A 25833-nucleotide genomic window follows, 5' to 3' on the forward strand; every position below is an offset into this window, starting at 1 on the left:
AGAAGCTGCTGTGATGTGAGGAAGATGGCTTCTTCCTTCCTAATATCAGCACCAGCGGGGTTAAAGGATGAGTTCACCTTTTTGGAACATGTTCCACCTGTTTTTAGGGTGGAATATGTTAATGTTCCTATAGCTGCAGCCACGCCTGCCACCCCTCCCTTTTGCAGATTGTACAGGGAAACTTCTCCCCGTATTATCTGTCCAATTTGAAAACAGTGCGGCCGTGCGGTGCTCCGCCCACATTGCTGCGTCATTCATGGACTTCCGTGAATAAAATGAACTACGAGGTTCTGACAGCCCTAGTGGCTGTGCGCTCGTAGTTTTTCAATGAACTACCACGGCTCTGGAGCACCATGGTAGTTCATTGAAGATTGTCGGAATATCTGCTTCGCCATACACCCCATTCAATCCTGTACATCCCATATGGCAAGCAGATATTCTGACAAGTCTGCAGGAGACCTGCCAGGCGCCTTTTGGACAAGAACTATAAATGCATGTTAACACAACCTGTGCCAAAATGTGCATTAAAGCACTCAAATGTGTTTAAAAAAGCGTCAAAATGCACATTAAGAAACCCATGCCAAAATGAGTCTTAACATAATACAGCAGGTTAAAAAGCGGGAAAATGCACGTAAATGCCAAAATGCACAATAAAAAAAGGAGCCAAAATACAAATGTATCCGTGTTCCTTCAGGCTGTGTTTTTTGCACGGGCGTGAGAGCCCATTAATTTGAATGGACTCCCGTGCCCGGGAAACGCAGGGTCCCTGCACTTGAAAATGCAGCCCGCACCGGAACCTCTGTCCCCAGTCAACAGTGAAGGTGTACATATGTCTGTGAATATTCAGTGTCATTCTGAGATGACTCCCAACTCTGTAGCCAGGTGATTGCAGCAGAGACTATAAATGATTCATATGTAGGATTTACCCCAAGCCTGGCCACATGCCCTTCAACCCACTGAGCAAGATATTTCTTGGTGTGTCCCATCTCATGCCACAGATGCCTCTGGACTTGGGTCTTGGAATGAAGAGTTCTGGCCTTCACTAAATTTTTGGTCTTCGTATCCAAGAAAGTTTGGATTGTTTCCTTACCTAGGACATGAGGCTTGTAAAATTCCCGGAGTACATCCAACATGCCTGTCTCCAAACAAAAGGTGACTTTAAAGAATATGTGATTTTTTTCCATCTCCAGCTCTGATACTGGAGTTTCTCATGATCTGGAAGACACAAGACAGCACTTGATGAAGCTATATTACATGTCAGTTTTCTGGAGGCATTTCCGCTTTCCACAGCAGGTGAGCATATTTTACAATGTCCATAGCAGAGCACCTCCTTGAACATTTTGAGGTCCTATGTCTCAGAACCTGACTGGCTTCAATAGTGAATTTCCTCCACTTTCCAGATGCAAAGGTGAGATCTTTTTTCATTTACCACCAAGCAAATCGCTAGATTTTTGATCAAATCAACAGTGTACTAAGATTTACTAAGACGTTCTTACCAACTAGGATATAGATTACTGTACTCCTAGTTAGGTTTCCTGAAAGCATTTCTGCTTTCCATGACCACTGAACGTATTTTACAATGTCCATGGCAGAGCAACTCTTGGGGGCATAGAGGGCCAACATGTCCTACAACATTTGCCTGCCTGAGAGAACTTCCTTCCACTTTGTGCTAAGTTAAGATTCTTTTTGATTTGCCACCAAGCCAAGTCCCCATATACTGGAACACAATTCTGATTGTTTCCCAAGGCAGGCACCCAGTGCTAGCAGTGTACATTATGACACCAAAGGCTCACACATTAATGCTTGGGGGCAGCAGCAATTGTTCCTCATTTTCCTAAGCTGCACAGTTCAGGAGCTGTGTATGGAGTGAACTCAAACATAGATGGTGCTTGAGCACCCTGGAGCCTTGGGAGTTCAAAATCTGCCACTTTTGATGACATTGTATTCAAAGTCCATTAGCAGAATATTGTCCAGCCTGGATGTCCTGATGGATCATTTCTATGCTCTGCATGAAGTCCAATGCACTTGCTACCTGTGTGAGGCAACATTTTACCATATCTTCATTTTAAACCTGTAGAAACCTGTGTATTTGTATTTATCTGATTTTGGAAATGTAATAAACTTGTAAGAGGGTTGCAATTTAGCTAGGTGCTGCCCCGTACCGAAGGGATAGTTAACCTTAATTTATGGGTTTTCTTCTTGGTGGGTTTCTTGGGGTCCAACGCACTAATCCTGGCGATAAAAAAGGGTCAGTGATTTGGGAAAGATTAGGGATCTCTTGTTCTCCAGCTGCCCGACACCTTGCTGCCCTTGCATTCACCAGCTGTGTACACTGACAATAACCATTGACTTTATCATTGATGGACTACACCTTTTTTTGCAGGTATGCTAAGGCAGTACACAAGCCTGAGTTAGGACCTAGGGACAAGGTTCTCCATGTATGTGTACTTGTTTTTGCACTAACTAAAGAGTTAAACTTTGTTCCATGTCTGGTCTGAAGCTATTTAAAGGAATGCAGTTTTGGGTCACTAGATTCATTAGCATATGAAGGCATTACACTGTCATGGTGTGTAGTCACTTGAAGGGTTACCAAGTGTAACAGAAGTGTACAATCACTCAGTCTGTTTGTTGGCATGTACCCGTTGGGGGTGGAATGGCCTCTAGCAGCAAGGAAGATGCTGTTGGCACTCTTTTTTTTCACATGCGTTCTCTCGCATAACAGGAATAGATCGGCACCACAGAGGTTCCCATCCTGTACAGAAGCTCAAGGCATTTAGTTAAATGCACTGTAGAGCCCTGTTAATCTACCTGGAGAGATGGGGGGGCGCCATGCTTAGCCTTTGTCCTCATCCACCTGTCCAGCATTTTCCATTAATTGCAAGTCAACAGTGAAGGTGTACATATGTATGGGGACCTGAGGTAACTGGATGAGTTATTCAAGTGTACACGGTGTAGATTCATCTGAGTGGAGGCTCCCCTTAAGGTTCAGTATTCCCCATCGCATCCTCAGTCTTGTCCCAGGGCATGGATGTAAATGGCACTAAATTTAAATGTAAAATCATCATTCAGGTAGTGTACCACTAATGTATCTATAGGTGATATTGGTAAAAGGGCAAATGTCCATATCTATCTAGAGAATCTCCTTCCCCTTACACACCTCTTCCTCCTTCAGATTTGGCTTGATGTTGCATGTCATCCTGACTAATTTGCAATCCTACTACAGCTCATTTTTCGTAACTCTCAGAGTGGAGATTGGTGTTTAAACCTCCAGGTCCTGCAGGACATTTGTAGTGGATGTAGCTTGCTCTGTAGATTGTCACTCGGCTTGCAGGGCAATTTTTTTGGTGACGTTGCGGTCGGATTGATGAATTGTATGAGAGTGGATGGTCCGGGGAAGTGTCACCTGGCTGTGTGGACTTTGGCTGCCTGTCCCCGTCCTATCACCCGGTGTGTCTTATACCTCCTTCATGAGCGCTGTTCAGCAGGTGAGAGTTGATAGTGGTTTCCAAGAAGAAGAAAAAATTACCCTGCAAGCCGAGGGACAATCTTCAGAGCAACCTACATCCATTACAAGGTGACCCTCAGGTGTGGCAGTGTCGTCAGGGAGTGAGATACTGTGACCAGATACATCCGATATTGGATGACCTGTGATTTCTATGATCCATGCGCATTTGATTTGCGTATCTGGTGAGTGCGCAATCATATTACTTTATATCACCTGACCCACGATCTCCGTCATAGGACATCCTTAGATCATTTGGGATCTCATCACCACCTTTATGAACTTTTTTTTGTATTTCACATTTTCCAGCACTATTAGCCACGAATTAGTGGCCTATATATTTGCACATGTCATGTTTACTATGTCATTTGCTTATAAACTTTTTATGTGGTGTTTTTTTTTTTTTATAGATTTTAGGAGCGCTGCACCCCTCTGATATACTTGTCCTTTTTGAAAGGTCTTATATGGTGCCTTTTGGTGTACAGCTGCTGTTAGTGTTGCTTCTATTTAGCGCTCACTTATTTATCCTGTATTTACTGTTAACATTGTTAGCTAGAAGGCCTTTTGTATTACATTTCTGATTGTAGTTTCACTTGAATACTCCAAAGTATAAGGCTTGGCTCCACCACAGTGAGAGGAGCTATCGAGAGTTCTATCATTGGCTTACCTCTTAACTTAGATGAAATGTAAGGGAAAGACATACAGCATAAAGTATGCAAGCGTAGAAATCACCCTCACCATGCTTGCAATAGTTTAGAGGTTGGATGAAAGGTTTTGTCATTGTTCTTCATAGTGAAATGGTATCTATTATTATTATGTTTTTTTTTTTTTTTTTTTTTTTTGTGCTCCTTTTCCTGATTTCTCATATGAGCTGCAGAAGCAGAGCCAACCTTACTGATGTCCAAAGAATGAAATTGTTTATATATTTGATGACCTACCCAGCCCTCAGAGTGATCAATGGCAGCAAAGTCCTTGTTCACTACACTATAGTGGGCAGAGATGGTCAGTGGCAGCATGTGCCTAGTGGAGTGGGTGGTGGTGACAGTAGGTTTGATAGTAGCTGTAACTTGGAATATTGTAGATTTAGTATCTGGCTATGGGATAGTCTTAGAGATCACCTGTAAATTATGATTAATGTGACATATTACAGAAGTACGATAAAGCCCGCTGTTGCACAATTCAGTTTGTATTTCCCCTACAGTTTTCGATGCCCCCTTTAAATTTTAATCAACTGGACATATTGCAGAAGTACTGTAGATAAACAACCACTGTTCCACAATTCACCATGTTTGCAGATTTAGTATCTGGCTATGGGCTACAGTCTGTGGTTACATGTAAATTTTTTTGATCAATGAGACATATTGCATAAGTATTGTAGATGAACACTGACTGTTCCACATTTCCCCAAGTATGTGGCTTGCCCCTACAGTTTTTGATGTCTCCTATAAACTTTGATCAATGTGACATGACATATTGCAGAAGTACTGTAGATAAACAAGGACCACTGTTCCACAATTCATTTTTTTGTTTTTTTAGATTTTGTATCTGGCTATTGGCTAGTCTTTTGAGGTCTCCTGTAAGTTTTTTTTGACCAAATATTGCCGAAGCACCGTAGATTAACACCAACTGGTCCACAATTTAACAGTTTGTATATTTCCCCTACAGTTTGTCCTCTATAAATTTTTGCTCAATGGGACATATTCTCAGCAATGTTGTATGGATTGCTGTAATCCAGCAGTTTTTTATATGCATGATTATCCTGGGAGCATATGTAATGATACAGATGAGCGCAGACGATAAACTATCCGTGTCCCTTAGGTTGAATCACCAAAATACAGTAATACCTGCATCCATTAAATGTATACTGTATGTACTATTGGAAGTCTCCTTGGGGGTTGATGTGTGAGTTAGTTTTATAAGGGGAAAGGAAAAGATCTAGTTTGGTTACGTTTTTTTAAAAGGAAATTAAATAAGCTAGAAAGGTAGCAATGTTCTCTATGCTAATGAGACATTCACTCCTTTTATCTGGTGTACTAACATTTTTAACTTTCATTTTTTTTTCTTCAAAAAATGTTTTGTATAACTAAAGCCAAAGTATTGCAACTGAGACATAGAAGTAGTGTCCATATGGAGGAGACCAGGTTTACTCTTGATGGGACGCAGGTCCTCTGCTGTCGTGCAGTTGGTGGAAGGAGTTACCACTGCCATTTGGTCCTAGGATAAAGAGTGTCCACACAACACTTAGTAAGCAAGCTGCAGGCTTCTGAATACAAGTTTATATTTGATGGGAAGACAGCATTGGCCACAACAACCAAACGTGCTTTGTTTCCCAGCTTTATCAAACTTCCTTGCCTAACAAGACCCTGCCACCAAACCATTCATTTCAACAAAAATGTTTCCATAGAATAAATTGTATGAATTGTATAAATGTATATTCAATGCATTTTATTCATGTTATTTACCTGTAAAGCCCTGGGACTGCTGCTGGGCCCTGCTATCTTGGTTGTGATGTCTACAGTCCCAGCAGACTCGGCTGTTCGAGTGGCACTCTTATAGTATTCCCCTTCACTCCTAACTGCTACATAAAAAAAGGTTATGAAGAGAGGCAAGAAAAGGCAGAGGGGCTGGGCCAGCACAGACAGCAATTAGACACCCCAACAAAGAGAAGGTTGACATGCTAGGAAGGGGAGGTCTGCAATAGAAGGTTTTTTTTTCTTTTTTCTCCTCCTGGAGTAGTCACATTTTCTGGCTGGTTTTAATGGCAAATTGCCAGTGAATAAAGACATGCATTATGGAAATGAAATTGTGCAAGTAAGATTGTTTAATTTTCTGTGGTTTTTTGTCTTTTTTTTTTAGGACACAATTTTTAAAGAGGGCGAGAAGGTATTTTTAAAGACAATGAGACTAAGCAAAGCCAAAGGATACTTTCCCATGCTGGTGGCTGCCACAGTAGTCCTCAGCAGGCCCAGATATAGACTACTCATAATTCTATTGGTTTTTAAAAAATACACCAGGTGTATTATCACCTGGTATATTTTTTAAAAATAGAAAATAAATGATAAAGATGACAATGTCGTACACCAGAAGCTATTTTGTTTGTCATATTTTCCATATTTACAGGTGTCAAAATTAACTATTTTACAGCATTTATAATATCCTCAAAGTTGAACCACACTTTTCAGCTTTTTGTGCTGTTTACAACGTAGCCTGTACACATGTATGGAATTGATATGTAATACATCCTATTTCAGCTGTAAATGGAGAGAAATAAATAGAAACAAGCTATGAAGTTAGAAACTGTTCCTCCAGATGTTCCTTAGTTTAATGCTCACCTATGTCACTGCATTTGGAGTTGACTAGGAAGGGTTTCTCTTGGCACATAGGTACGGCTGGAAGGGTTTGCCTTGGCACAGAGGTACGGCTGGAAGGGTTTGCCTTGGCACAGAGGTACGGCTGGAAGGGTTTGCCTTGGCACAGAGGTACGGCTGGAAGGGTTTGCCTTGGCACAGAGGTACGGCTGGAAGGGTTTGCCTTGGCACAGAGGTACGGCTGGAAGGGTTTGCCTTGGCACAGAGGTACGGCTGGAAGGGTTTGTCTTGGCACAGAGGTACGGCTGGAAGTGTAAAGTGGGTTTCAACAGAAAATCGAGTAATGAACTAGTAACAAATGAGTGTACAGTATATTTCATGCATTCTGTGTTTTGGCTAGATATCAGGTAATTTTAAGGTCCACACGAAAAACGGCTTTCTTCTTCAACCACATTTACATCACACGATTCCATAGCATTTTGAGCAGCATGAGCTAATAACATACAGAACACGGCAAGCTTTCATTTTTCTGCATAATGTTACTGCAGCAACAGCCAGGCGTCACACCATACTTAAAAATGAATATAAAAATACACTTAATTTTCTGGTCTCTAACATTCTTAGTCATTAATACTTGTAAGGAAAAAACACTAAAATGTAATTAAGAAAATGTGAAATGTTCCTCCGTGGTATATGAAATGGAACTCCTCTCACAACGCATTGTTACATTTCAGGACCCTAAAACTCGCCATTTGAACTATACCTTTTTTATTCTGACCATTGTCAAGTTTTGCCACTATAAATATGGTGGCAAAAACATTTTTTGTAAGAAACAGAGAAATGCAACTCAAAATTGAGGACAAAGTGAAACATGCCATTTTAAAGTGCTAAGCTGTGAATTGTCCCGAGCGAAACAAAACCATAATTTTTTTCTGAGAACAATGCCTATACAAAAGTATAAGCAGATTTCAAAACACATCCCAGAGCCATGATCTTTACTGTCAATGAAAGGCTTTTCTAAATATTGCAGCTTTGCTTCTGCTAAATATATGCCCTCTGTAGAATGAAGACTAAAATCATTGTACAATACAAAAAGCAGAATGTCGTCAGCCTTAGATTTTGGTTTACAGTGACATAGAATATTATTAGAAGCTATTTTTTTTTCAATACTTTTATAGTACCCCAGTAAAGGAAACCTTAAGAAGGACTAGTTTTTTTTTTTTTTAAATTGTTTGTAATGTGCAAGAGTGATATTTTAAAGAATCATTAAACACACAAATCTTTGTCTTGCTTTAATCCCTAACCATGATGTGTAAAAGTGTGAAGATTTGGTAAATATCGGTGAAGGGTATATATTAAGTTGCCTCCAGACAGTGTTCAGTATTCAGTGGAGTGCCTCAAACTTACGGCTATCCCACTGCAGTGGACAGAACTGATGTTTTGTGTTTGTCTTCATGCATGATTCCTGATCACAGCGTGCCATCATACAAGTCATTTCTATGCATTGAACGAGCGCAATTTTTTTTTTTTTTCTTTTTGGAATTGGCCATTCAGCCAGAAAAATAACCCAATTTTCCCATCTCCCGAATCACATGACGCCCATGTAGAAAAATTATGCAGTTATATCAAATTGTGGCATGGGCTTAATGTTTTTTTTTTCTTAAATTTTTCCAGATTTGTGTTTTTTTTTTTTTTTGCTGCTTGACTAAGGTAACATTGCAAATAGTTTTTGCTTGAATAATCACATCCCTAAGTGTTTGTGTTTTTTTTTTCTTCTTTTTTTTTTTTTTTTTTTTTAGAATAATATGAGAAAATTAAACTCCATCTGGCTGCCCTGGAATTGAACTCTTCCTTGCAGCTCTGGTCATTTCTCCTAAATTGCATTGGTTGATGGGAGACATGCGGTACAACTTGTTGTTTTTTTTTTTTTTTGTCCTTTTTTAACCAGGTGGTGGTTCACTGCCTTTAAAATGCAACCATGTCATAATAAGCAGATTGTTTGGTATTGATCTTCAGATAAATGTCTCCATAGCTGATCTGCATTGATATTATTAATTAGTAAACAATCTTTGCTTGCAAATGAGAATTAAATTTTTTTTTTTTTTTCAACACTTGGATTCCCTGACCGTTTTGTCTTTTTGCGCTCATCGCTTCTTGTATTTTTTTTTTTTTCCTTTTTTCAGGTTTAGTTACTGTTATATGATGGCAGCGATGCTGTAAACGCGGTGCCTTTTCTGTCCATATTTGTTCCATTTTTCCATTTTAGTTGAAGGTTTTCTACAAACAAAACCTTGTGGTGTTAAATGACGTCTGTAGGCCTGCTGTATAACCACAGCTGATACATCCTCCTGTTTGCCCTGAGCGTGGTGGTGATGGGCTCATAAGACACTTATGAAAGCTACAAAGCGCTCTTCCATTTGCTGCCACAAATCTAGCTCCCCGCTCTCTCCAAGCACACGTTTAGTAAAGGCCAAGAGGATATCTAAACAATGGATTCTGTCACCACTCACCATAGGCAAATCCATGGCAATACGTTCAATAGTGTTTGGCTTAGGAAATCTCAATGGATGCCCCAAGGCATCAGCAAAATCTGAGCGTTTACTGAACTGGATAAATTGGGTGGCATCGGGATCAAATTTCTCCCATATTTCATAGAATGTTTCCAAGTCATCCTCACTTAGAGGATCTGCGCTCTCTTCTGTGGTAACTCTAAAATGTTCTAGGATTATAGCAATATACATGTTCACCACTATGGGAGAGGAGATGATGATATAGCTGACAAAGAAGATTCCTATAGATGGGTTTCCACAATCGCCTTGCATTGGACTTCCTGGGTTCTCCTTCTTGGGATCACAGTCTGGGTGGCGGTTTAAGACTGGTAATAACAAGCCATCCCAGCCAGAAGAGGTAGCGATCTGAAATAAACCGTGCTATTGCCAAAAGTCTCAAAGTCTCTCAAAGTTGAACATGTCGTCTAGCCCAGCTTCTTTCTTTTATGTAAGCAAAGTTGTGCCAGTTTATGGAGCTGAGGAGCGGAGAACATTTTCTTCACTTCTCATCACAGGACACACCCTTCTGTCATTCACTTTTACAGAGATGGCCAATTTATGAAGGTGAGATCTGAAGAGCTCACTGACCATCTCCGTCCCAGAGCTGGAGAATATGGGTGAGCAGCTGCTGTGATGTGAGGTAGATGGCTTCTTCCTTCCTAATATCAGCACCAGCGGGGTTAAAGGATCAGTTCACCTTTTTGGAACATGTTCCATGTTCCTCCTGTTTTTTAGGGTGGAATATGTAACATGTTCCTGTAGCTGCAGCCACGCCTGCCACCCCTCCCTTTTGCAGATTGTACAGGGTAACGTCTCCCCGTATTATCTGTCCAATTTGAAAACAGTGCAGCCGTACGGTGCTCCGCCCACATTGCCGCGTCATTCATGGACTTCCGTGAATAAAATGAACTACGAGTTCTGACAGCCCTAGTGGCTGTGCGCTCGTAGTTTTTCAATGAACTACCACGGCTCTGGAGCACCATGGTAGTTCATTGAAGCTTGTCGGAATATCTGCTTTGCCATTCACCACCCCATTCAATCCTGTGCACCCCATTCAATCCTGTACATCCCATATGGCAAGCAGATATTCTGACAAGTCTGCAGGAGACCTGCCAGGCGCCTTTTGGACAAGAACTATAAATGCATGTTAACACAACCTGTGCCAAAATGTGCATTAAAGCACTCAAATGTGTGTTTAAAAAAGCGTCAAAATGCACATTAAGAAACCCATGCCAAAATGCGTCTTAAAAATAATACAGCAGGTTAAAAAGCGGGAAAATGCACGTAAATGCCAAAATGCACAATAAAAAAGGAGCCAAAATACAAATGTATCTGTGTTCCTTCAGGCTGTGTTTTTTTGCACGGGCGTTAGAGACCATTAATTTGAATGGACTCCCGTGCCCGGGAAACGCAGGGTCCCTGCACTTCTTTTGAAAATGCAGCCCGCACCGGAACCTCTGTTCCCAGTCAACAGTGAAGGTGTACATATGTCTGTGAATCGTCAGTCTCATTCTGAGATGACTCCCAACACTGTAGCCAGGTGATTGCAGCAAAGACTATAAATGATTTTGCAGCAGCTCTTCATATGTAGGATTTACCCCAAGCCTGGCCACATGCCCTTCAACCCACTGAGCAAGATATTTCTTGGTGTGTCCCATCTCATGCCACAGATGCCTCTGGACTTGGGTCTTGGAATGAAGAGTTCTGGCCTTCACTAAATTTTTGGTCTTCGTATCCAAGAAAGTTTGGATTGTTTCCTTACCTAGGACATGAGGCTTGTAAAATTCCCGGAGTACATCCAACATGCCTGTCTCCTAACAAAAGGTGACTTTAAAGAATATTATGTGATTTTTTTTTTTTTTTTTTTTTCTTTTCCCAGCTCTGATATTGGAGTTTCTCATGATCTTGAAGAAACAAGACAGCACTTGATGAAGCTATATTACAAGTCAGTTTTCTGGAGGCATTTCTGCTTTCCACAGCAGGTGAGCATATTTTACAATGTCCATAGCAGAGCACCTCCTTGAACATTTTGAGGTCCTATGTCTCAGAACCTGACTGGCTTCAATAGTGAATTTCCTCCACTTTCCAGATGCAAAGGTGAGATCTTTTTTCATTTACCACCAAGCAAATCGCTAGGTTTTTGATCAAATCCACAGTGTACTAAGATTTACTAAGACATTCTTGCCTTCAACTAGGATATAGATTACCATACTCCTAGTTTGCTTTCCTGAAAGCATTTCTGCTTTCCATGACCACTGAACGTATTTTACAATGTCCATGGCAGAGCAACTCTTGGGGGCATAGAGGGCCAACATGTCCTACAACATTTGCCTGCCTGAGAGAACTTCCTTCCACTTTTGTGCCAAGTTAAGATCCTTTTTGATTTGCCACCAAGCCAAGTCCCCATATACTGGAACACAATTTTGATTGTTTTCCAAGGCAGGCTCCCAGTGCTAGCAGTGTACATTATGACACCAAAGGCTCACACATCAATGCTTGGGGGCAGCAGCAATTGTTCCTCATTTTCCTAAGCTGCACAGTTCAGGAGCTGTGTATGGAGTGAACTCAAACATAGATGGTGCTTGAGCACCCTGAAGCCTTGGGAGTTCAAAATCTGCCACTTTTTGATGACATTGCATTCAAAGTCCATTAGCAGAATATTGTCCAGCTTGGATGTCCTGAAGGGTCATTTCTATGCTCTGCATGAAGTCCAATGCACTTGCTACCTGTGTGATGCAGCATTTTACCATATCTTCATTTTAAAACCGTAGAAACCTGTGTATTTGCATTTATCTGATTTTTGGAAATGTAATAAACTTGCAAGAGGGTTGCAATTTTAGCTAGGTGCTGCCCCGTACCGAAGGGATAGTTAACCTTTTAATTTCTGGGTTTTCTTCTTGGTGGTTTTCATGGGATCCAACCCACTAATCCTGGAGATAAAAAAGGGTCAGTGATTTGGGAAAGATTATGGATCTCCTTGTTCTCTGGCTGCATGACACCTTGCTGCCCTTGCATTCACCAGCTGTGGACACTGACAATAACCATTGACTTTATCATTGGACTACACCTTTTTTGCAGGTATGCTAAGGCAGTACACAAGCCTGAGTTAGGGCCTAGGGACAAGGTTCTCCATGCATGTGTACTTGTTTTGCACTAAGTAAAGAGTCAAACTTTGTTCCATGTCTGGTCTGAAGCTATTTAAAGGAGTGCAGTGCAAGTAACTGGCACAATTTGTATAACTGGTTGTTTACAGTTTTGGGTCACTAGATTCATTAGGATATGAAGGCATTACACTGTCATGGTGTGTAGTCACTTGAAGGGTTACCAAGTGTAACAGACGTGTACAGTCACTCAGTCTTTTTGTTGGCATGTACCCGTTTTGGGGGTGGAATGGCCTCTAGCAGCAAGGAAGATGCTGTTGGCACTCTTTTTTTTTTTTTTTTTTTTTTTTTCACATGCGTTCTCTCGCATAGCAACAGGAATAGATCGGCACCACAGAGGTTCCCATCCTGTACAGAAGCTCAAGGCATTAAGTTAAATGCACTGTAGAGCCCTGTTAATCTACCTGGAGAGATAGGGGGGCATGCTTAGCCTTGTCGTCATCCACCTGTCCAGCATTTTACATTTAATTGCAAGTGAACAGTGAAGGTGTACATATGTATGGGGACCTGAGTTAACTGGATGAGTTATTGTTCAAGTGTACACGGTGTAGATTCATCTGAGTGGAGGCTCCCCTTAAGGTTGAGTATTGCCCATCGTATTCTCAGTCTTGTCCCAGGGCATGGATGTAAATGGCACTAAATTTTAAATGTAAAAACATAATTCAGGTAGCGTCCCAATAATGTATCTATAGGTGATATTGGTAAAAGGGCAAATATCCATATTTGTATAGAGAATCTCCTTCCCCTTACACTCTTCCTTCAGATTGGCTTGATGTTGCATGTCATCCTGACTAATTAATTTTGCAATCCTACTACAGCTAATTTTTTGTAAATTTCAGAGTGGAGATTGGTGTTAAACCTCAGGTCCTGCAGGACATTTGGGTTTGTTTTTTAAAGGGGTACAGTTTGATTTCTGCTGAGCCTTTCAGAGTATCTAGCAGCTGTACACAATGACTGTTCTATCTGGTCTATGCACCATTTATTTGATCTCGATACAATCAAAATATTGGTTCACCTTTTTTAAACTGATTACTTTGTGTTCCAGGGCCAAGGGATTGACCGATATTGGCGGTGCACTGGAACATTGACAAATGTTTATGGTCCACTAAGGACACCAAAATGTTTTTGGTCAGTGGTACACTGGTACAGATGGTGCTTGGTTCAATGGAGTGGGATAGCTGCACTGTGTGATTTTTCTGTGTAGGTGCACAGTAAAGGCATCAGCTACACTTAGCTGATAGGTTGCAGCAACCCCCCCCCCCCCCCCCCCCATTGAGCTTAGGAAGAGAGCAGATAGGCACATGCTTCTGTTTACTTTGGCTGTCATTGGATTCAGCCATCACATGCTAGGGAGGGCCAACCAGTGAGCCCATGATCTGTGATATCAGAGACAGCCATCACAGGATTGCATCGCCGGCCCTAGGTTCTGGCAGTATGTACGGGTACATCCAGTCATAATGCTGCTTGCCCAACTCGGCTATTTATGTACAGTGGTCGGGTGGGAAACTGTTACATAATGGGTGGCGCTGGAAAAGAAGTTATAGTGGACAAGCAGTCTGGGGAGCACAAGCACAGGGAGGTATCGGTATTGTAAATTTTAAACGGAAAATATACACTTAACTTTTGGAACTAAAAGCTGCATAGTAGCTCAGCCCCTAGGTTCTAATAAAGGAAGGGCCAGAGCTGCCTCCACTTTTTGAGGCTGAAGTCTTATAAAACATTTTCAGCATGACCCTGCAGATAGTAACAGTTTGTGGTGGGCAGTGCTGTCCTGTATGCGGTGGCACACCGGTGAAGCAGGCTTAGGGTGGCGGATGCCAACAGACTCAACAAACAAACCTAGAATATATAAATTGTGCGCTGCCACTAATATAGAAAACAAGCAAATTTGAAGCTGCTGCAAACCACCAATTTGTGTTCACAAACAGCCAAAAAGTAGTGCTGTGCTACTGTAAAAAAAAGTACTAAATTGCCAAAATATAAAATATAGTGCTGAACAAAATCACAGAATTTCTTCCGTTTTTTTAAAGCTTAAGTTCATATAGCTATTTTCCTGCTGAGTAAGTGAACCCACTTTCCTGGGGCTGTAAGCATTTTATAAATGTGCACCACCACACTGATATTAAAGATGGATCCTCACCTCCCATGGGTTGACCCATAAATTCTAACATGCCAAACTGCATGTTTCACCTCCTAGATGGTGAGTCCTCTCTCAGGTCTCGCTCCTCCTCCTTGTAGCAATCACTCCATAAGGGGTAAATTTCACATTACCACCATAATGATTCTCTTGGTTTGACTCACAACATGTAAGGCCACCATAGTGTAGTACGTTCAAATGAGAGATTCCATTTTATTAAAATAGCACTCACATTTTACATGAAGTATCGCATTGGTAAAAATTTTGGCTTGTTCTGGTGTGCACACTCTGCAATCATCTGTCACGGAGTTGAAGCTCCAAACACAAAGACTGGAAGTAGTGCTTATTTTTGTCCAGGAGCTGCAGATAGGTGGGGTCCTCCCCTTGACTTGCCCCTGTGTAAGCCGCGTACCGGGGTGGGCTCCCCAGGATACAGTGAAGTCACGAACAAGGAAAGCAACCCCAACACCAGCTTTTGTCACAACAGAATTTTACTTAGATGTGGCAAATAACCACAACTGCTGAGAACATACAAAAAAATTACATTCACCCAAAGGCTGAGACCCTTGTGCTGCACGGCACCTCTTGATGGATGGTAGAAGGTGTAGTAATTTATCTACTGGCGGGCACAACTAAGCTGCCACACCTTACCCGTTATTACCCTACAGAGCAGGAATCAGTGTATGGGTGTACGGTATGGGCTAGCCTGCAGTGCAGCACAACAGCTTACAATCTTACACAAATATACAGTATTCCCCCTCCCATAACTGGTCCTGTAGTATGTGACTGAGTATTCCTTCTGAGCAAAATGCCAGTCTGGCTTGAGTTTGTAGGATTTTATCAGCTCTCCAATGTGAAATGTCACTTTAAGTTATGGAGTCCTTGCAATGATCAATAACACTTGTGGTCTGACACAAACCGAGACCCTAACTAACTATAGGCCTGGCCTCAGGCTCTAGGCACCAACACTGAAATGAGGTGCGTGCACGATCTTACCAACCCAGGTCTGCTTTGCATCCGCTGGTGACTCTGAACAGAACAAATCTCTCCAAGCATGCGGTATCGCAGTGCATGTTGCTTTGTTCCTCCTGCTCTCATCAGCATTCCTGGCAGCAATCATCCTTTCTCTGAACAGGATCAGGGTATTGGACACTATCAGCTTCACTTAGCTGAAGCTCTGGTTACTGAGGGATGCTCACACCTGGATGCCATCAGATTCTCTGCTCACACGGCTCCTGCATTCACCATCCTCCAAACAAGGCTGCTGTCTCTTTTCTTCCTGTTCTCTCAACTCTGTGTGAAAACCCCACCTCTTCATGAATATATTTATCTATGCTGTTAGGAAAACAGTGGCATCTTGTGGCTAAACAGCAGAATGTCAGTCCTGAACATTTAATTTACTGCACACAAACCAGTGTTCAAACAATGAGAGCTGTTTCCCCATCTCACACCTGCATAGCCCACAGAGCAAGACCTCCTTTTTTTTCAAAAGTTGCTTCATTTCACGTATACCCTTCTTGATGGGATGAAAAACCCTGCCTTCCACTGCAATCTCATCCCACAGCTGGTCTTTCATCCTAACCAGCATGGGATGACTTGGCCTCACTTCTGCATTCCTAACACTCCAGATAATGACACCTGGGTCAGGTTCTCTGCATGGGAGAAGGCCAGAAAGTGGGGCTGCTGCACTCTGCCTTACCTCAGTAAGCCCCCTTCAGGGCAGGAGTCAGAAGCAGAATGTGCAGAAGATGCAAATGTAGGTACTCCTGTTTCTACCTGATCTCTGGAGGAAGCATGACACCTCCTGCAAACAGCTGGAGCCCCCTTACACTACAACCAGATGGCATGAACACTGTGCCACCCCAGTTTCCCCCCTACCCTCGAGGATTGTACAATTCCCAGAGTACATCCAACATGCCAGTCTCCTAATTAGGTCATAAAAAGGGGTGTTGTGTGGTTTCCACCTCCGATACAATAATTGAGGCATGCTAGGTTATCTCATGATCTGGAAGAAGACATGAGGCAACACTTATAGAAACTCTACAATGGACATCTTGCATTCTTTGTCACACATTACTGTAATCCTTGTTCTTTGGAAGCATGTCTGCTTTTCATAGCAGGTGAACATATTCTATAATGTCCATAGCGGAGCACCTCTTGGGAGCTTTGAGGACCAATATGTTCCAGAACATCTGCCTGACTTAAAAATTTTCTCCACCTACCTGGTGCCAAGGTGAGATCCTATTTTATCTGCCACCAAGCAAAGTCTATATACATTTGCTTGTGATCTTCTGCTCCTTTCCAAGGGAAGAACCCAGTACTAGCAGTGTACACCATGACACCAAAGGCCCAAACATCAATACTTTGGGGCAGCAAAAATTGTTCACCTCATTTTAGGTTACACTGATCAGTTGTTGTGAATGGAATGAATCAAGACATAGATGGTGCTTGAGTACTTTGTGCATTCTGAGTCCAAAATCTGCCAATTTGATCACATTGCATTCAAAGTCCTTTTTTTGGTAGAATATTGTTGAGATGAATGTGCCGATTGACCATTCCTTTGCTATGCATGAAGTACAATGCACTTGCTATCTGTGGAACACTTAATTTAATCCAACCTGTGAAAAAAAACAATGAGGAAGATATACTAAAACTGAAGCACTTCGATTCTGGTGCAGCCTTGCATAGCAACCAATCAGCTTCTTACTTCAGCTTGTTCAAATAAGCTTTGATAATAAAAGCTGGAAGTTGATTGGTTATTATGCACAACTGCACTAGATTCTGCATGATCCAGTTTTTGGTATATCCCCCCCAGTGACAAGACATTAATATGGTACTCGACATATGGAAAAAAAGCATGATTACTGCTGAATAAAGTAGGACGATTGTTCAAGGATAAAAACAAAGTAAGTGAGCGCCTTCCAGTCCATCAATTCCCAGATTACAGCAGCTGTACACAAAAGGCACCATATAAGACCTCTAAAACAGATAAAAAACAAACGTGCAGCGCTGTTAAAACCAGTAAATACATATATAAACATGTAAGAGTGCACACAAATATATAAAGTGACACTGTGCATCTATGTATGTGCCACTAGAATATGTGGCCAATATAAACGTGAAAGGAAAACACTGTCTAAAACATGTCCAGAGTGCAGGCGTGAACGAGATCTCAAATGATCTTCTGGTATCTAAAAGACACACCTTGTGGATAAGGTGAGACAAAGTGTAGATTGCGCACTCACCAGATACGCAACCTTTTTTGCACACTTGTATGATATAATGACATCAGACTTCAGACATCTCATCAAAAAGGTCTGGTCAGATCTGGTCAAATCTGGTCAATGCCTCCTTCGCTATCCCACGGTTTGCACTTAGCCTTCCCAAATGGTAACCACTCTGCGGATGTACCTGGCTCCCACAGGAGCTCAGAAAGAAACAGAGGAGGCCAGTAGTGCAATATTGCCTTTTTTAGGATGTTTATTCCACACAATGGGTATGTATACAGCAAGAAAGCAAATAAAATAGATTACTGACCGATTGCAAGCTGCCGCCGGGACCCCTTTGTGGTGCTGGAGGTAAGGCGTCAAAACAGCTACAGCCCGACCCTGGCGTGTTTCAAGCAAGTGCTCTTAGTCATAGGGTGTCCTGGCCATTGTTCAAGGAGAACTCTCAGCATACAGAATGGGAGTTGCCATAGATGGCACAAGATATCTAACTTAACCATCTTAATTATTGTACCCTGGCTTCCAACGGAGCAAGTCACACACCTAAAACAAGCTGCTTTCCCTATGTCCCACCAACTCAATGTACCCGGTGAACATTTTATAAAACCTCAAAGTAAAAACACGGGACAGTGAGCATAACTCTAACTTAAATATTCATTGTTTGATGGCCGCTGAGGCTGATAGACATTCCAGCAAGAAGTTGTCCATTGGAGTCGTGTCTTTACTCAGCATTTTCACAGCCACTAACTGATCTCTGACACAAAGAGAAATGAGTATCATAAACTCCATGTTACAACTTGGTAAAAGCCTTCTGAAGTTTGCTGAAAGCTTCTGTAACTAATACTAAAGATTTATGATCGCTCAAACTGTCAGTAAGGGGGGCATAAAGAACACGGCTCAAAGCAAGGCTATGTCTTCCTGTATACGACACTCAGGATAACATTCACAGCTACAATTAAACTCTCCCTGTTTACAGAAGGCCCAAGGCCTCATGCACACTGCAACTCTTCTAAATCTGTGTTTTTAAGCGTGTTTACCTGCCCTGTGGTTTTTGTTTTCCCCCCCCCCCCCCCCCTGATCGATCTATAAATGTCTGAAAATGCCTATATGTGCACGGACACATCAGCTAACATGGAAGGGCATCTAAAGGCAGAAAATTAAGCCGGCTGCCCTGAAAAGTGGTGTTTCTGATGCCTAGTGTGCGTGAGGTTATCCTGCTGATTTGTGTGCTGCTGAGCTATTCTGTTGATTCTCAGGTCCTGGATATCACGCTCCTGTCTCATCAGGCCTGTTATACCTAAATAGTTTCCATTTCTTGGTGACCCAATAATTTGATTCTCTGCAAAATGGTGAATCACAAACTGTTAATACATTTCTGCCAGCACTCCTGTTCTGAGTGATATTCAAGTAAGAATCTTTACTCCTATGGTGCATCAAATATCTCCTCAGGCATTTCTCATGTTTGTTTTTTGTTTCTGTTTTTCCATGTTCTGCTACAGCTTTAAGTCCTGTGCTTCCAGTCCTTAAGAGGCCATTTCAAAATGTGCTGCACTTTCAAAAATATCAGAAGTGTTATTTCTATGTCCCGGGTCATAGAATGCTAGAGACAAAATGTACAGAAGGCAGGACTTTTGAGAAACCACAAATATCAGGTGTTTTCAAACCTTTTTTAAATAAAGGGCTAGTTTACTGTTCAGACGTCAAAGGGGGCAGGACTGGCCATTGAGAGAAGAAAATGTCCCAGCATCAATTGGAATAAACATTTTGCTTATCTTTGGTGTCGGTGAAAGGAATTGGGCCCCATTTGTTAGTCATCGGGAGGAATTGGGCCCCATTTGTTAGTCATCGGGAGGAATTGGGCCCCATTTGTTAGTCATCGGGAGGAATTGGGCCCCATTTGTTTGTCATCGGGAGGAATTGGGCCCCATTTGTTTGTCATCGGGAGGAATTGGGCCCCATTTGTTTGTCATCGGGAGGAATTGGGCCCCATTTGTTTGTCATCGGGAGGAATTGGGCCCCATTTGTTTGTCATCGGGAGGAATTGGGCCCCATTTGTTTGTCATCGGGAGGAATTGGGCCCCATTTGTCATTGGGAGGAATTGGGCCCCATTGTTTGTCATTGGGAGGACCTGTCACTAGTGTCAGTGAATGAAATGGTGCCCAAAGGGCCAGATAAAAGCAAGCAAAAGGCCACATCCGGCTCCTGAGCCACCGTTTGCAAACTTGTTTTAATCCAACAGTTTGGAAATCCACAAACTACACATTTCTATCACCCACTAAACTGGAGCACTAATATGTACAAAATATAGAAATATGAGGGAAAGACACCTCCCAATAGCAAAACTTTTATAAACCCCTATAGTGTGTTTGACCGATATTGTCAGCTCCAATGTATTTCCTGAATTTTGAACATTCTGCTCCATCAGGGGCTTAGGTTTCCTTTTCTCTGTTAGATATTTGGACATTTTAATTTTTGATTTGCTTATTGTGAAACAATACATCTCCCTCACCTAAAACTACACATCCGAGGGTGTAGGACTCCCTGTAGGTGTAGGATGAGATACAGTAAATGCAGAGAGACAGGAAAATCACCACCTTGACATAATACATAGAGGACCTCCGAGTTTTCTGGACTTGTATAATCCTTCCTTTTTAACAAGTAACCTTTGATATTCTGAGGGGTAATAAAAAGGCCACCAAGTAAATGGCACTGAAACTATTACAATATCATGTATAAATTGCATTTACCTTTATTATATTAGACATTGAATACTTTTTTTCTTTTTCCCCTTTTACTCCATGCTGGTTTAAATTTGAGCAAAACTTCCTTCTCTGTGTGCGGTCAGAGGCCTTAGATCAGATCAGTCACACTCCTTACCATCATAGATTCAGCTGATTCCTCTTGTGGAATGTCATCAGGAAGTTTTGTTTTTTTTTTTTTTTTTTCTGCTGGAACTGGAGGAATGGGTGAAGGAGTAGATGTGAGAGATTATGAATTTGAGGAATCGGTACTAATGGTTATGACATGGAATCTGATTTCAGCCAAGATGTTAGTTTTGGAAGCTTGCTGACTTTCTCCTTCTCCACAGCTTTTTTTTGTTTTTTTAAACCTTTAATTTCTGCTCCAGTTATTAACCTAAAAAAATCTACAAATAGCATAGCATTCGAAAATCTTGTGTGCACATCCAGAAATATATATATTTTCTAAGACATTTTTGGTAACACAAATAGAACCCTAATATTAAAATAATGAAATAAGGGAAGGTACAGACCTGTTAATGTCAGTCCTGGGTCATGGACCAGTAACATTCCTGATCCAAAATCAGCTTTTATTGTCTCTTCTCTGTACAATTGGGATAATCGGTGACCTTCTGTTATCTTTTGAAGTTTTCAGGACTTTATTCTGTGCAGATCCCAGGTTACAATCTAGATAATTCAGGTAATCATTCTTGAGACAGCCGGATCCTGTAATTGGTGATGTTGGATATGAGAACCAGATCTGAAGACATTTGGACGATGACCAAACATTTGGGGGGGGAACACTGCCCTATTTTTTTTTCATACAATTTATGCTTCAAACCCCCCCCCCCCCCCCCCACCTTCCCTGACCTGATATAATTAGCTCCAGCACTTCTAACATTTTAAAGCATTCATGTTCCAGGACTATAACCAACATTTATTACCTCCTCCACACTGGGCGCACACATCTCCACAAGAGACTCCATTGCTACTTTTGAGCTACAACAAAATGGCCACACTCTCGTCTGTTGGGAACATTTTTCCCCTCTCACACATCAGATTACTGCTCCTTTTTATTGGTTTTGGCTCCATACTAAAATGTATCGCTCCTCTCACTGTCTGGCCTCCTGAAGATTTTCCAGGTAGATAAGATGAGATTTATTGTCATTGTGAATAATGTCCAATTACAGAGAATTAACTCCCACACATTTTAAAATCAATACTTGACTCACATTCATAAATACTTGCATAATAACTAAACATCCTGTTTTTATAATGGCAATATCCAATTGTCCCCAACTATAGGCTAAATAGTTAAAATCCCATTCACTGCCTTTGTCTGTGGGGAAAAAATGCCATCCCTGTATCTCCTCGTGGCCTTGATATTCCTCTAACGCAGTGGTTCTTAACCTTGTTGGAGGTACTGAACCCCACCAGTTTCATATGCGCGTTCACCGAACCCTTTTTAATTGGAAAAATAAAATATGATTTTTAAAATTCAAAACATAGGTATATATTTATACATAGGTGCACAAAATGAACAAAACCATTAAAACATGATTTTCACACAAAAACAAAAACATATTTACTGCACGAATCATATGAGTCGGGTGTGGGTCTTCACCTCCGCCGAACCCGCAAGACTGACTCACTGAACCCCTGGGGTTCAATCGAACCCAGGTTAAGAACCACAGTTTTTTATAGTAATTCATCCCCCATATAGTAATTCATCCCCCATATAGTAATTCATCCCCCATATAGTAATTCATCCCCCATATAGTAATTCATCCCCCATATAGTAATTCATCCCCCATAGAGTAGTAGTAAGTAAGTAGCAAGTAGTAAGCCAAGTCCCCCCTGTGTCAATTCACTTACCTTTGCTCCGCGCGTTCCTCTCGCCGTATTCCCGCGCCGTTCCGGTCTTCAGGGCGGACTGTGAGAGGAGTCTAGCTCCTCTCACGTTCGTCACGCTGCCCCGCCTACACACATCCTGACAGCCAATCACTGGCTATCAGGATGTGAGTGGCAGCGAGACTGGCCAATCATTGCATTTGAGCGTGCTGCCCTGGCTTTTTTTTTTTTTTTTGGATCATGCTGCAGAGTCCCTGCCGCCCGAGAGGAGGGAGGGGAGCGGGCACCCGGCACACAAGAGCCGCATTAAAGCGTGTAAAGAGCCGCGGCTTGCCGACCACTGGGCTAAGCGATGTTGCGTGACCACCTGCAGCCAATGATGGACAAGCGGGGCATGTCATCACGAATCATGAGTCGGGTGTGGATCTTCACCTCCGCCGAACCCGTGAGACTGACTCACAGAACCCCTGGAGTTCGATCAAACCCAGGTTAAGAACCACTGCCCTAACGTCTACCAGAAGGCAGCACTTGAACTGATAACCGGGATGGAATGAAGGACTCCTGATCCTCTCCACTTTGCCCAGGCAGTGGAAATCATACATTTTTTTTTTTTTTCTAAAGATGCAAGTTACATAGTTTGTTTGGCTGAAACAAGACAAAGTCCATCCCAGTTACACAATTTAAAAAAAATTTATATCCTACACCCACAGTTGATCCAGAGGAAGGCAAAAAACCCAGCAAAGCACAATCCAATTTGCTCCTGCATGGAAAAAAATTCCTTCCTGATCCCCGAGAGCCAATCGGATATTCCCTGGATCAACTTTACCTATAAAAGGTTATATTGTGTGTCCAAGAAACAATCCAGGACTTTATTTTATTTTTTTTTTCTTCATTTAAGCAATCCACTGAACTGGCCAGAACTAACTTTTTGAGGGAGTCTATTCCACATTTTCACAGCTCACTGTGAAGAAACCTTTCCGTGTTTTGTAGATTAATGTCTGGAGGAAAATACATGAAAATAGCGCCCCCATATTCTCTGTGATGACCTTGGGGTGAATAACTCTACACAGAGTTAACTATATGGACCACTGATGTATTATACATGGAGATCATATCCCCCCTTATGTATTATACATGGAGATCATATCCCCCCTTATGTATTATACATGGAGATCATATCCCCCCTTATGTATTATACATGGAGATCATATCCCCCTTATGTATTATACATGGAGATCATATCCCCCCTTATGTATTATACATGGAGATCATATCCCCCCTTATGTATTATACATGGAGATCATATCCCCCCTGATGTATTATACATGGAGATCATATCCCCCCATATGTATTATACATGGTGATCATATCCCCCCTGATGTATTATACATGGTGATCATATCCCCCCTGATGTATTATACATGGTGATCATATCCCCCCTGATGTATTATACATGGTGATCATATCCCCCCTGATGTATTATACATGGTGATCATATCCCCCCTGATGTATTATACATGGTGATCATATCCCCCCTGATGTATTGTACATGGTGATCATATCCCCCCTGATGTATTGTACATGGAGATCATATCCCCCCTGATGTATTGTACATGGAGATCATATCCCCCCTGATGTATTGTACATGGAGATCATATCCCCCCTGATGTATTGTACATGGAGATCATATCCCCCCTGATGTATTGTACATGGAGATCATATCCCCCCTGATGTATTGTACATGGAGATCATATCCCCCCTGATGTATTGTACATGGAGATGATATCCCCCCTGATGTATTGTACATGGAGATGATATCCCCCCTTATGTATTATACATGGAGATGATATCCCCCCTTATGTATTATACATGGAGATGATATCCCCCCTTATGTATTATACATGGAGATCATATACCCCTTATGTATTATACATGGAGATGATATCCCCCCCCCCTTATGGATTATACATGGAGATGATATCCCCCCCCCCCCTTATGGATTATACATGGAGATGATATCCCCCCCCTTATGGATTATACATGGAGATCATATCCCCCCTTACGGATTATACATGGAGATCATATCCCCCCTTATGGATTATACATGGAGATCATATCCCCCCCCTTATGGATTATACATGGTGATCATATCCCCCCCCTTATGGATTATACATGGTGATCATATCCCCCCCCTTATGGATTATACATGGTGATCATATCCCCCCCCTTATGGATTATACATGGAGATGATATCCCCCCCCTTATGCATTATACTTGGAGATGATATCCCCCCCTTATGGATTATACATGGAGATCATATCCCCCCCCTTATGCATTATACTTGGAGATGATATCCCCCCCTTATGGATTATACATGGTGATCGCACCCCCCCTTATGGATTATACATGGTGATCGCACCCCCCCTTATGTATTATACATGGAGATCATATCCCCCCCCCCCCTTACGTATTATACATGGAGATCATATCTTCCCCCCCCCCCCCCCTTATGGATTATAAGACCATACATTTCAGTACAGAAGGAATAGGAGGGCCCGACTCATGGAACTTATTTACAATCAGTCCTGTGTTCTCTCCTCTTCTCCAGAAACCTCTCCTTGTTCCTTTCCAATCAGTCCTGTCATCTCCAGAACCATGTTCTTCTATGACGTCATTATTGGTACCGGGATCTGTTAGGTCACAGTCATCATTAGCGCATATGATGGGACTTTCCGTAGGAGATGCTGGCAAAGATAAAACTTGATGCAGCACAAGGTAATGAGCAGAACGACCTTCATTCTGATGGCAAGCTGGAAGTTTAGGTAAGAAGTATGGAGATCATATCCCCCCCCCCCCTATGTATTCTACATGAAGATCATATCCCCCCCCCCCTATGTATTCTACATGGAGATCATATCCCCCCCCCCCTTATGTATTCTACATGGAGATCATATCCCCCCCCCCCTTATGTATTCTACATGGAGATCATATCCCCCCCCCCTTATGTATTCTACATGGAGATCATATCCCCCCCCTTATGTATTCTACATGGAGATCATATCCCCCCCCCCCTTATGTATTCTACATGGAGATCATATCCCCCCCCCCTTATGTATTCTACATGGAGATCATATCCCCCCCCCCCCTTATGTATTCTACATGGAGATCATATCCCCCCCCCCTTATGTATTCTACATGGAGATCATATCCCCCCCCCCTTATGTATTCTACATGGAGATCATATCCCCCCCCCTTATGTATTCTACATGGAGATCATATCCCCCCCCCTTATGTATTCTACATGGAGATCATATCCCCCCCCCTTATGTATTATACATGGAGATCATATCCCCCTTATG

At 42.0% G+C, this 25833-nt stretch overlaps 1 pseudogene; it reads right to left on the reverse strand.

Annotated features, from left to right (window-relative positions):
- Positions 1-6823: 6823 nt before the first annotated feature.
- LOC149441121 (sodium channel protein type 8 subunit alpha pseudogene) lies at positions 6824-12729 on the reverse strand (annotated as a pseudogene).
- Between the last annotated feature and the right edge of the window lie 13104 nt (positions 12730-25833).

This window comes from Staurois parvus, unplaced genomic scaffold, assembly GCF_062004578.1.
Source record: "Staurois parvus isolate SC_StPar_1 unplaced genomic scaffold, SC_StPar_1.0 ptg001024l, whole genome shotgun sequence".
Taxonomy (NCBI): domain Eukaryota; kingdom Metazoa; phylum Chordata; class Amphibia; order Anura; family Ranidae; genus Staurois; species Staurois parvus.